The 12,266-nt window shown below is 42.5% G+C and overlaps 1 protein-coding gene and 1 pseudogene across 1 annotated transcript in view; one reads left to right on the top strand and one right to left on the bottom strand.

The window, feature by feature from the left end:
- Adamts12 (ADAM metallopeptidase with thrombospondin type 1 motif 12) overlaps window positions 1–12,266 on the bottom strand; it is a 419,706-nt gene that overhangs the window by 218,028 nt on the left and 189,412 nt on the right. The gene's annotated exons all lie outside the window — the stretch shown is intronic.
- LOC115070744 lies at window positions 7,761–8,186 on the top strand (annotated as a pseudogene).

Raw genomic sequence — 12,266 nt, 5'->3', positions numbered from 1 at the left:
GCAAAATTCTAAGAGTTGGAATTTCAAAGTCTTCAAGCCTGGTGGTGAAAACATTGCTAAGAGAGCGGAGCGAATACTTGCTCAGTCCCCAGTCATTCCTGCCAAAAGAAGGATGAACATTTTAATCCAGCATCCTGAGTTGGACGTCTCTCACTTTCCTGGGTCTGTTCCCTAGCCTCTCCCTTCGCCACCTGCTTCTTCCTTTATTTGTTTACAAAGAAAATCCTTTCCTGAAACTGAACTTTGGCAGCCAAACCTGCCTCTTATAAAATTAGACTGGCTTTCTTTCAGTGGTCTTTGGAGTCTCGAAAGGGCTAAAATGAAAGACTGTGGTCTCCGCTCACAGTGATCTGAGCATGAGACTTCATTATATAAACAAGCAGAGGGAGGGATAAGTGTGTGACTGACTTCTTTTCATTCTGATGGCAACGTGACAAGATTTCTCCTGCATCCTGGCATCTATAAAACTTTCCTTTATAATGAGATGAAAGCACTTTCCGGCCACAATGCTTCCCTGGGGAAGAAGACAAAGCTGCAGTGTGGTTAACACTGCGACATTTCCAATACCAGGCTCAGAAAATGCCTTTTATGTTTGAGCCTAAAGAAATGCAATTATAACCAAAAAGGAGGGCACAGATCTCTTTAATACATCCAATAAATCTTTATCTAAGTGGCTATGGGGAGATAAGAGCACTATTTCTTATTTAAAAAGCTATTTTAATAAATAACATAGAAAATGCTTTCTAAATCTTACTCTTGCTTACTATTTTGTTTGTTGAATATTCTAGGTTCATGACAGCTCCTGTGTACCATCATAAAAGGGATTAACTGTTGAGCCATTCATTCCTGAATGTTTTTTGCTAACTGAACATGTTAGGGTTTACAAAAGATAAGCACTAACCATTGACAGTAATTTCAGGTGGTTGAAATGTGGGTGACTGGTTCTATTCTTTATATATATATATTTATATATAAATATATTTTATTTATTTATTTATTTTTCATGTGTATGTGTGTGCTTGCTTGTCTGTATGTATACCATGTGCATGCATGTGCCTGTGGAGGCCAGAAGAGGGCTTCAGAACCCCTGGGACTGGAGTTATAGCAAGTTACAGGCAATTGTGAGCCACCTCATGTGCGTATTGGAAACTGAACCCAGGTCTTTTGCAAGAGCAGAAAATGCTTTTAACCACTGAGCCATCTTTCTAGTCTAAGAGCACCAATTTTAAATGAGATGATCTGGGTACTAGTGCTAATATCATCTGTTTCAACTAGTGTGACACTGCTTAAGTCTCTACATTTCTGTCCCAGAATTCTTTTCTCTAGAACTTGGAGCTTCAAGTAGCACAAAAAGGAGAAGTATGTGACACTCCAATTCCTGGGGCAAGGCAGAAGTAATTAGCAATTACCATGTTTCATGAACTAACACAATTTTTGTTGGGGCCAAAGGCCTATGCACAGATGTCTGTGTGTTTACCAGGCTGTTGCCTCTTCCTTCCCTTCTTTCTCCACATTGCAGATGATAAAGATGGAGAACAGAGGACAGCTGCCTGTCCCCTTCAGATGTGACGTGAGAAGGAAAGGTATCTTTACTGGTCAAAGTCAGTGAGATTTGAGTGGCAATTTGTGGCTGTGTTTACCACGCTTCCTTTGACTACCCCAAGGCCTGAGGCAAGGTGGTAGTGAGGTGAGCATTTGCAGAACACTCTGTTCCTCCCCTACTACCAATAGTGAGAATGTAGGAAGTCCCATCACTGCTCTGGAGTCTAGTATGAACACCTGTAACTGGTCAGCATCCTCTTAACTCTGTGGTAGTGGCTAAACTTCACTGATAAGAAGACTTGGGAAACTTTGCAAAAAAACCTTCTAATATGATAAATAAAATCTTTTTGAACAATGAATGTATGGAGATTTTGGAAAGTACCTTCTAAGTGTATTAGTTAGTAGGCCTAAGTATAATAAAGTTATCAAGTTGAAGTAACTTAGCACATTGCTAAGCCTGATATGAGCTCAATGTCTTGTATTAACTCTATGGTATATATAAGTTTGGTTGGACATTTAATTCTATCATATAAAGACTGACTCATAGTATAAATACATATGCCCAAATTAACCTATGGCAAATTCAAGGAAGGTTATTAGGACTAAAGTAAAGAATGTGGTTAAAGCAGTTGTGAGGCTTATCAGTGTTAAACTAATGGAGCACACCCAATTTAGTGCAGAAGTAGATGGTTAGAGTTTTATGTAGTTTTGAATTTTGAGCCCATTTTTATTCTTTTTGGAGTTAAAGAGTTTTAATTTCTTAAATATTTTATTTATTATTTTTATTTTATGTGTATGAGTATATTGCTTGCATGTAGGTAGGTGCACCTGTGTCATTTGATGCCCATGGAGGACAGATGAGGGTGTCAAAAATCCCTGGAAATTGAGTTACAGACAGTTGTTAGCCACCCCGTGGGTCCTCTGCAAGAGCAGTCAATGCTCTTAGCTGCTGAGTCATCTCTCCAGCTCCGAGTTTTAATTAGTTTAATTTATTGTTTGAGAATTTCATACATGTATATTATGCTTTTGAATCAAATCCATCCCCCACCGCCCTCCCCTCCAACTCCTCCCATATCTCTCACAACCGGTTTCCCCTCCCAACTTCATGTATTCATTTTAAATCCACTAAGTCTGCTTAGTGCTGCCAATATCTGTACAGGGGAATCCACTAACATATGGGAAACTTATCAGGAGTTGAATCCCTGAAGCAAACACACTCTCTGTCCCCCAGCAACGATCAGTGGCCAATAGCTCTTCAGCTAATAGTGGGACTTGGTAAGCCCCTCCCCAGCCCATGCTGGGATTCTGGTTGGCTCGATCTCATGCAGGTTTTGTACATGCAGTCATACCTGCTGTGAGTTCAGCTACACATCCTGCACAGCCCTGTTACTGAAAACCGAGGATGAGGACTTCATAAATAGCTTAGTTATCACAACTGAAAGCTTGTGTATCAAGATCCACTTAAAGCCCTGCTGCCTTACTGAGCCCACTAACACAGACTCTAGTGATAGCAAAACCTCTCCAACCTAAGCCATTTTCTCCTTTATAACAGGAACATTGAAATCACCCGGCTTAGGACCTAAAGCCTCATAAATACTTCCCCATGTGTCCCCCATTACATGATACTATTAAGGCTCCTCGCTAGGCACCAAGTTCCCCTGCATTGCAGCATATCTTACCAACTCAACTTGGATTGATCAGTTTGAATTCCTATAGGTCTTTGGAGGAGTCAACCACTGGCACCCCAGAAACAGCTTCTGACTTCAAGATCCAGAGCTGGAGCCTTTAAAGTCTCACTAGCTTTACGTTCAACTTTAAAATCCAGTCTTCATTTCCTTCAAATGTATCTTTTGTGTTGCTTGGCTCTCTAGACATAGTTTGTCATTCTCTACTTGTTTAAAATCAGGTAGTTAGGAAAAGTTTTTGGTGTAAGAGTCAGCCCTTTCCCCCTGCCTTATCATTAAAGAGTAAGATTCTTCTCATTATGTGAAAACTTCTCCACATGGCAATGCCAAACTGCTGCCATCCCAGAGTGCGGAAACTGAAATACATGAAACTCTTCTTTATTAGCTTTCTAAGACAGAGGCAGCAGGACCGGTGGCCAAGAGGAGCCATGACGAAGCATCTAAAAGTACATCACATGGACCAAACAACAGAGTCAGGAGATTGGTGCAAGTTAAAGTTCACAAGGAAGCAGTTCCCAGCTGCAGCTGTGAATGGCTTTGCCAGATAGGTCAATAAGCAAGTCCTAACTTTGTCGTTTGCAATCATGGCTACAGCTCATCTTGAATGCACCCCTTAAGCATAGCCTTTCTCAGAGTGAACTCCAGGACCAGCAGGATTTGCATCCCTTGGGAACATGTTAGAAATACAAATTCTTACGCTCCACTCAAAACTTACTGAACCAGAAAGTACAGTGGTAAGAATAGGGGGAACAGACCACATGGTGATTTGTCCTTTGACAAGCTCTCTGTGGGGTTTTTGTTGCATGCTCAAGGTCAAGAACCACGGCTGTGTTAGAAAGTTCATCCCCAACTCTTTCACTTTGCAGCTAAGGAAACAAAATTGGCTCAGAGAGGTTGAGTTATACCTAGACCATATAGCTCATGGATATCAGGGACAGGCTGAGAACTCAGGCCCTAAATTCCAGAAAATGTCACTTCCAATTATATGACCTGTAAAATGTTCAAAAGGCAGGCTTGAGTGTGTAGTGGTCAGCAGTAAAGGTCCATGAGACCTTTGAGACAACAGTCAAGCAGGCACAAAGGAAGTATTCAGGGAATTGACCTTGGCATGCCCTACCTGGTAAGAACACTATTTCATACATTCTGCAGGTTTACTAGAGGGGGCCTGGGCAGGGGACTGTAGATAAGGGCTTCTACAGAAATTAATGGGCTGAAGTCTCTAGTCAGTTGATTCACTATACCAAAAGACCTATTTTTCTTTTTTTTGTAATTTTTTTTGAATTTTCATGTATTTCATACAGACCACCTTAATCATCTTTATACCCTGTTCCCCATTGGCACCCACCATAGCCCCCCCACTGGCTTTCCTGAATTCTGTCATTTGTGTTAAGGCCTATCAAATCAAGTTAATGTCCCTAGATGTCCCTCAGTCAAGTTCATTCACTGAGGTCTAGTCAGCCTATCTAGTTAGAGTCCCTCCCTTTAAGAAGATCAGCTCTTCTTCACTCAGAAGTAATCAGCTGCCAATAGTTTTTCAGCTAAGATTCAGGCCAGCTGCCTGTTTCCACAGTTCCATGCTAGGTCTTTGTCTGCTTGAATTTGCCTGGGTCTTGTGCATGCTGACACCATTGCTGTAGGTTCATATGAGCAGGGTCCCAGGCACCTGAAGACTCTATTTCCATATGGTCATGCACCTCCTCCCTGACTCTTACAATCTTTCTGCCCCCCTCTTCTGCAATGATCCCTGAGCCCCTAGTGGGTGGAATTTAATATAGGAGTCCTGTCCAAGGACCCACATTCTGCAGACTCATTCTCTATGTGTTGTCCATTTGTGTCCTTTTGTGTTCATGGCCTTCTGCTACATTAGGGAGCTTCATTGATGAGAGTTGAAATATGCATTAGTATTCTCTCTACCCATTGTTCCACTATGTGCCACGAGTCAGGTGTAGAGGTTCCATTGTAGATGTGTCACTTAGGGTTGCACAATTCACAGACAATCTCTGTGTGTGACCAGTTATGGAACTCTGTAATAATTTTCATCTGTTACAAAAGAAGCTTCTTTGATGAGAGATGACTGGAATACTTGTCTGTAAATATAAGAACCCATATTTTGCACATAGTAAGAAATTACATTTGTCTAGAGATATGACAGCCTTGGGGTCTTCTCTAAGATCTATGACTTCTCCAGCTATGTATATTTGGCTATTTTTACAGTATCACACATGAGTTTCTTCCCCTTGGATGGAATTTAAGTTCAATTAGGTAGCAGCTGATTACACCCAAGATAATAGCGCAACTACTGCTCCAATATAGTTTGCTGTGCTGGTCATTGTTGTTGGTATTAGGCCTTAAAGCTGGTGGTGGACAATCGATTGATGTTCTCCCTTAGCAGCTTGCATAGTGCTCTCCAAAACTATGAGAGCTAGCCTTCAGGGAGGTGATTTCCAGGTCAGTTCCAAATCCATTGCTCCAAATCCTGTGTCTGAAATATGTTCTGACTTCAGCAATAGGGTGTTACCTTCAAGTTCTGGGAGGCAATCAAGGGATGTGGCAATAGCCTGTGTGATTTTGGGAGTCTCTTGGCCAACAACTCAGAGGGAGGTTTCTCCTGTCTGGTGCTGTTTTTTTGTGTAGCCTTCAGCTATAAAAATGGACTCATGTAGAGATATTGTATGTATAATTTTTCAGTAGGTTTTTGGACCAATACAATTCCCTCTGGTTTTTTACACTAATTAGGCATTATTTATCTCTCCTCTCTTTCTCCCTGTCTAACCCTCCCTCCACATCTTCCCCAATTAAAGTACCCCCATTTTTATTTAGGTACTATATTAGTTACTTTTCTGTTGCTGTGATAAAACACCATGACAAAGGCAACTTATGGAAGAGAATTTATTTGGGCTTACAGCTCCAGAGGGATAGGAGCCCATTCTGGCAGGAGGTACGGCAGCATATTGCAGCCATGAGGGCAGGAGCCAAATGCTCCAATGGCAAATACCTCCAAAGGCAAACAGGAAGCAGAGAGCAACTGGAAGTTGGACAAGGCTATGAACTCTCAAAGCCTCCTTCCAGTGATGTGCTTCCTTCAAGATGGCACCTGCTAAGGGTTCCATGACCTCCCTAAACAGTACCACCAACTGACCAAGTGTTCAAATACTTGAGCCTATGGGGGACATTTCTCATTCAAACCACCGCAGGCCATATAATAAAAATCAACCCTTACTCTAGTTCAGTGCCCTTTGGTTTATAAGGTGTTTTAGCTTTGTCTGGCCACATAAATTCTGTAGATACTGGAATCTTCCAATCTAGATGAGGCATTTCTTTGTCTTTGTTCTCCACAACCTCCTGTTTGTCTCCTGGTCCCAGAGAAGCTCTGTTCTAATCACATCAGCTCCCTACTTCCAAGAGGTCCTCTTGTGAAGGTTCTGTTCTCCTGTAGGGGAGGCAGCATCAACTCTGTCCTGTTGTCCACAGAAGCAACAGGACCAGCAAGCAGGACAAGGTAGGGTTGGTCTGCATGTGATAGATCAGGATGCTATAGGTCCTTCATGTTCTTGTTGAGGTCCAGTCTCACAGTCCCTAGTTCTGGCCTGGGATACTAGTCTCAGAGAGCCCAGTTCTGGCCTGGGATGATAGTCACACAGAGCCCAGTTCTGACCTGGGATGGTAGTCACACAGACCCTAGTTGACGATGTTCGTCTCATCTGGCTGTACTTTCTTTTTCTTTTCTCCTCCTTGGCAACATTTCATAGCTTTGTGGCTCTCTTTCTGCAGGAGAATAACATTACTGTTTTCTGACAGTGATGGGGTCTGCTGTAAAGCAAACTCAGTGCAAATCAAGTGTTTACCCTATAGACTCTCAGGCCTCTGTTTCCTGGGCATTTCCATTTACAGAGTTTTCAAGAGCTTCACTCATGATAGTCACTTGAGGGTTAGCTCAGCCTTTTCTCAGGAGTCTCTTAACTCTACTTCTAATCTCATTCTCTTTGCGTTCTCATGGCCTTCTTTAATTCCTCTCAAGCCAAAGTATTTATGCTGAGGACTTTTGTGTGTTCTGCTCCATGGAGAATACTTTCCCTGGGTTTTGAATGAGTGGCTCTGCCTGATTCCTCTATTCTCAAACTTAAAGTCCTATAACTATCATTACCTTTTTCCTCTGTTGCTTCACCCTGCTAATTCTGTTCCTGGAATTTACAGATCTGCATAGATTTTTGTTTTATTCACAATCATTTATTTGCTTCTATTCCAGGGTGCTGATAAGATAAGAGGTTCTCAGAGTGGATGGTGCCTATTACATTCATAATCCACCCTCAGCCTCAAGTGCAGGCACTCAGCAAATACCTGCAGATAAGTCATGGTACCAACACTGAAGTTCCTCGTATACTTTCTAAAGAAAGGAACACCTATGTTGAACAAAACTTGGCTCAAAGTCCTGGTTTGTCCATGAAATGCACAGGCTACAGTTAAAGGAGTCTTAGAGCCTTCTCTGTGTTCTCTGCATTGGGAGCAGATCTCTACCTTGACCCCTTACCGCTGAAAATGTATGCCTGCTATAAGTTCACCTCTACCCACTTCTTGGTCAGGAGCACCTCTCAGCTACTGATCTGACTGCTATCCACAGTGGTGTTGAACCCACCAGAGATATTGGCAAATGAGAGCCTCAGGCAGCTGGACAGTCCCATGTCCCCTGACCTCAGTGGTCCCTAGCCACAGCTTCCAAACCAGCACCATTTCAAGGGATATTGACACAGCATCCAAGTTCATTGGGGCTGGGGCTGCCACAGTTGGGGTGGCTGGCTCTGTGGCTGGGACTGGGACTGTGTTTGGAAACCTCATCACTGGTTATGCCAGGAACCTTCTCTGAAGCAGTAGCTCTTCTTTGTGATTCTGGGCTTTGCCCTCTCAGAAGCCATGGGGCTCTTTTGCCTAATGGTAACTTTTCTCATCTTCTTCACCATGTGAAACTGCTGTCTTCTCTTCGCTTCTCATAGTTCTTTGTGCCCTGTACCTCCCAAGGAAGTCTGGGGAAAGTGGTTGACTCAAGGTTGAAAAAAATGAGTCTTGAACATCTCATCTCCTTCCCAGGACAGTCTTGAGAACAACCTGTCCCCAAGAAGAAGGTGCAAACTCTGTGTGTTACAATATTCTGTGGCACTGGAACTTGCTTCACTAGGCACGTTTACTGACATAACAGGTGGAAACCCACAGGCTCACAAAGAAGCAGAAGGTGAGAGGGAAGAGCAGAGACAGTGCTGAAAGGGTGTCAGGCACAACCCGGAAGAGGCTCCTGCTGCATTATGTGATGTAGGATGAGACCTGAGACCCCAGCATGTCCAGGAACCTCTCTGCCAAGCTCCATTTTCCCTTTAAGTCTCCCCACTCCTCACAGAAGGAAAGACTGTTCCTACTGGTAGGTTCAGCCCTCAAGTTGTCATCAGGCTCCTTGATAAAACCTGTTGAGAAAGGCCAGTTCTCCTGCTGTGGAGAACACTTGACACATGAGAGAGAGGCTGGTCAGAACAGGAACTGAAAAGATTTCTGAATCAAGTATTATTGAACAAGCCATTTAACAAGCTTTTCATGGTTATTTCCTTCATAAAGTATCCCCTTCTAGGGTAGCATGTCTCATATATACCTATGTATGCATATGAACATACATACAGATGTGAATATACATATATATATATAAAATCTGAAATCTGCTACATGTGTAATGTAAATATTAACAATCAGGTCTGTGTGAGGGGATAGTCCAGTAATTCATGTTCTTTATATTTACATGAAATTTCTAAATGTTATGTTATGCAGACTGTTGAAAGGGTGAACAGTAAAACTATTAAAGAGTTTATTTGTATAAACAGCAAATTGTGAATCAGGTAGTATTGAACCACAGTAATTTGGGGACTCCACTGAAGAGGCACAAGGGACAAGCTTTCAGAAAAAACAACATAAAGAAAATGCTTGTCTTATTTATCTATCTGGTAGAAAGTCTCTAATTATATTTTAAGTTATTTGGCTACATCAGATTGATTGAGCCCAAGCTCTGTTTTTCTTTAATAAAAGTATATATTAAAAATGGTCCACATTGAATGTGATTTATGTTTGCAATTTAAGTAATGTGAAAGATTATTTTCAAGACCTAACTAGCTTTGTTAGCTTGGGGATATTTCAGATATAGCATCCACACTAACAAGCCATAACTTCCATTATCAATCCTATCAATCTGTTTTGTGCTGCTGTAACAGAATACCTGAGAGTGCACAATTGCAAAGCACTGAGTGTGGGTGAGCAAATGACACCACCCATACTGGGCTAGGCCCTCCTAAAACAATCCACAATCAAGAAAACATCTCATAGACATGCCCACAGGCCAATCTGAGGATGAAAATCCCTCAGTTGAGGCTCCTTCTTCCCAGGTTACTCTAGTTTATGTCAAACTGACAAAAAACTAATTAGCACAGAGATTAAATTTCTAGCCCTTGCTTTTGGGTCAACACATTCAAACTGTAACTATCAGAACAGGATTTGAATGGAAAAAAATAATTTCTAGCCCAGTAGAGAGTAAATAAGAGGCTCATTGGGAATCATACCCTGAAGTGATATGAAGACTCAGCGACATGAATATCTGGGACTCAGGTGAGTGGCAGGAAGGCAGATGCTGCCTGTTAGTGGGTAGAAGAGAATCCCAAAGCTCCTCTGTAAAGAAAGAGACACTGGCAATGTTTCAGGCCTTAGAGCAAGGTTTCCAACCAGTTTTAGCGTTTGGATTATGAACCACTGATAAAGAGAGTAAATCTTTTCCAGTATTGTTAAATACTCAACTGTGGTAGTTAATATCAATGGTCAACTTCACAGGACCTAGAATCACCTACAAGACACTCTTCTGGGCAAGTCTGTGAAGGATTTTCTAGATTATATTAATTGAGGCGGGAAGGCCAACCCTAAATATGAGTGACGCCATTCCTATGGGTTGGGGTCCTGGACTGAAAAACAGGAGAAAGCAAGAAAGGAGAGAGTGCACCAGCATTCATCACTCCCTGCTTCTTGACTGCGGCCACAGAACCACCAGCTGCCTCATACTCCTGCTGCCATGCCTTCTCAATCACAATAAACTGTACCCCCAACTTGTGAGCATAAATGAACTCTTCTTTCTTTAAGTTGTTTGTGTTGAATACTTTCTCACAGCAACACGAAAAGTAAATATTATATCAACTTTTTTGCTTATGGACAAAAGTTCCATTCTGGAGCTTCAAGCACAAGTCGTGAAAGGCACCTTTCTCCACCTTGATAGTCTTCAAAATATTTTATTTATCATTTTTATTTTATGTGTATGAGTATATTGGCGGCATGTGTGTAAGTCCCCCCATGTTATGCAATGCCTGCAGAGGTCAGAAGAAGGCATTGGATTCTCCTGGAACTGCAGTTACAGAAAGTTGTTAGCCACCATGTGGGTGCTGGGAATTGAACCCAGGTCCTCTGCAAAAGCAGCTCGTGCTCTTATCCCAAGTCATCTATCCAGCCCCCTACCAGATATTCTTGACAAACTCCTTTATTATCCACACAAAGGTGGAAGGGCCATCCTTCTAGGAACAGCTATAGGTCAATAAGAATCTTTGGGTGTAAAGAAATTATGTACAATTTATGGCAAAATTTCAAAAATAGAATATCTATGGTATTGTCTATGTGTAAATATTGCACAAGACCACAAGATGGCAACATTATGCTGATAGTCCCTTAGGGATGTGTGTGTGGGGGGGCGGCTAGGCTACTTAACAAAAAACACAATGCCATAATCCAGATAACAGCCCTTCATTTCCTCCCAGAATTTGAAAGTAAGACCCTATTTACCCTAGACACGATACACTTTGGACATAGGAATTGGAGAACTTGAGCCAGAACCGACCTGGAAGCCTCCTCTCCAAAGACAAGCTCTCATGGTATCAGAAGATACTATGCAAGCTGCCAAGGAAGAAAACAAATCAATGGTCCCACCCAGCTGTAAAGCCTATGAACCACAACAATGAATGGCCCAGCAAATTGCCTCTAGTAGTACAACAATGTCACTCTTATCTTGGAGGTAATCAATGGCTATCTTATTGTGTATTCAACCTGGAATACCTGTAGAAGCCAGGATACTAGAAAGAGGCCACTGGGGTGATACCTTAAGGGTAGGGGATAGTAAAGCATTAAGTAATATAACAATAGAGAAGGGGAGTCATAGGGATGGCTAGGTTTAAGAAGGGGAGGGTGGTGGCTGGGGAGATGAGGGTGTGTGTGTGGGGTGTCAACCAAATTGAAAGATGTATGAAAAGGCCATAGGAAAACCTAATATCTTGCAGCGCAATTACAAACTATATAATTTTTTTAAATGGTGGTTAGTGGTTAAGCGGAAAGTCATAACTGGTTGAAGTGCTGAGACTAACTGACTCTGAGTGCTTAGCCATAGAGGGGTCTTCTATATCAACCTCCCCCACGCAAGTCTCAGAGAACAACACGGAAGACAGGACAGAAAGAATGTAAGAGCCAGAGGATGGGAGGGAAACTGTGAAATGTTGTCTTCTGTGTATAACATGACGATTGTGCACATCAGCTCACAACACCTGTAGTTACCAGCACAAGGCAAAGCCAGTCAAAATTTCAGCATGGATGAGACAGGGGCTTGAGACCTCAAATCTAGCTGAGGAGCTGTTGACAGTTGAGAACTGCTGGGGGATGGAGAGTCAAGTTTTTTAGAGATATGACCACATGTGTTCATGCCCCAGTGGATGGTTCCACACCTATGTGTATATGGGTGGGACTAACTGAATTCAGTGGGTTAATAATTATAAAAATATCGAGAAGACTACTATCCTCAGGCCTCTTGGGGTAAGTCTATAGCGCAGCGCTCCGGGACTCCCTAAGCCTCATTCACCCTTCCACCCCACCTCCCACCCCCCTGCCCCCCCGCCTGGCATTCTATACTCTAGCTTGGACCCTGTGCCATTCCTAGTCTTGGGGCCCCAGACACCTGGGGAACCAATACTGTTTCCTGATCCTTCTCAC

The sequence above is a fragment of the Nannospalax galili genome, unplaced genomic scaffold (genome assembly GCF_000622305.1).
Source record: "Nannospalax galili isolate Female #2095 unplaced genomic scaffold, S.galili_v1.0 scaffold150, whole genome shotgun sequence".
NCBI classification, from domain to species: Eukaryota; Metazoa; Chordata; class Mammalia; order Rodentia; family Spalacidae; genus Nannospalax; species Nannospalax galili.
This window is presented reverse-complemented; position numbering and strand designations above follow the sequence as displayed.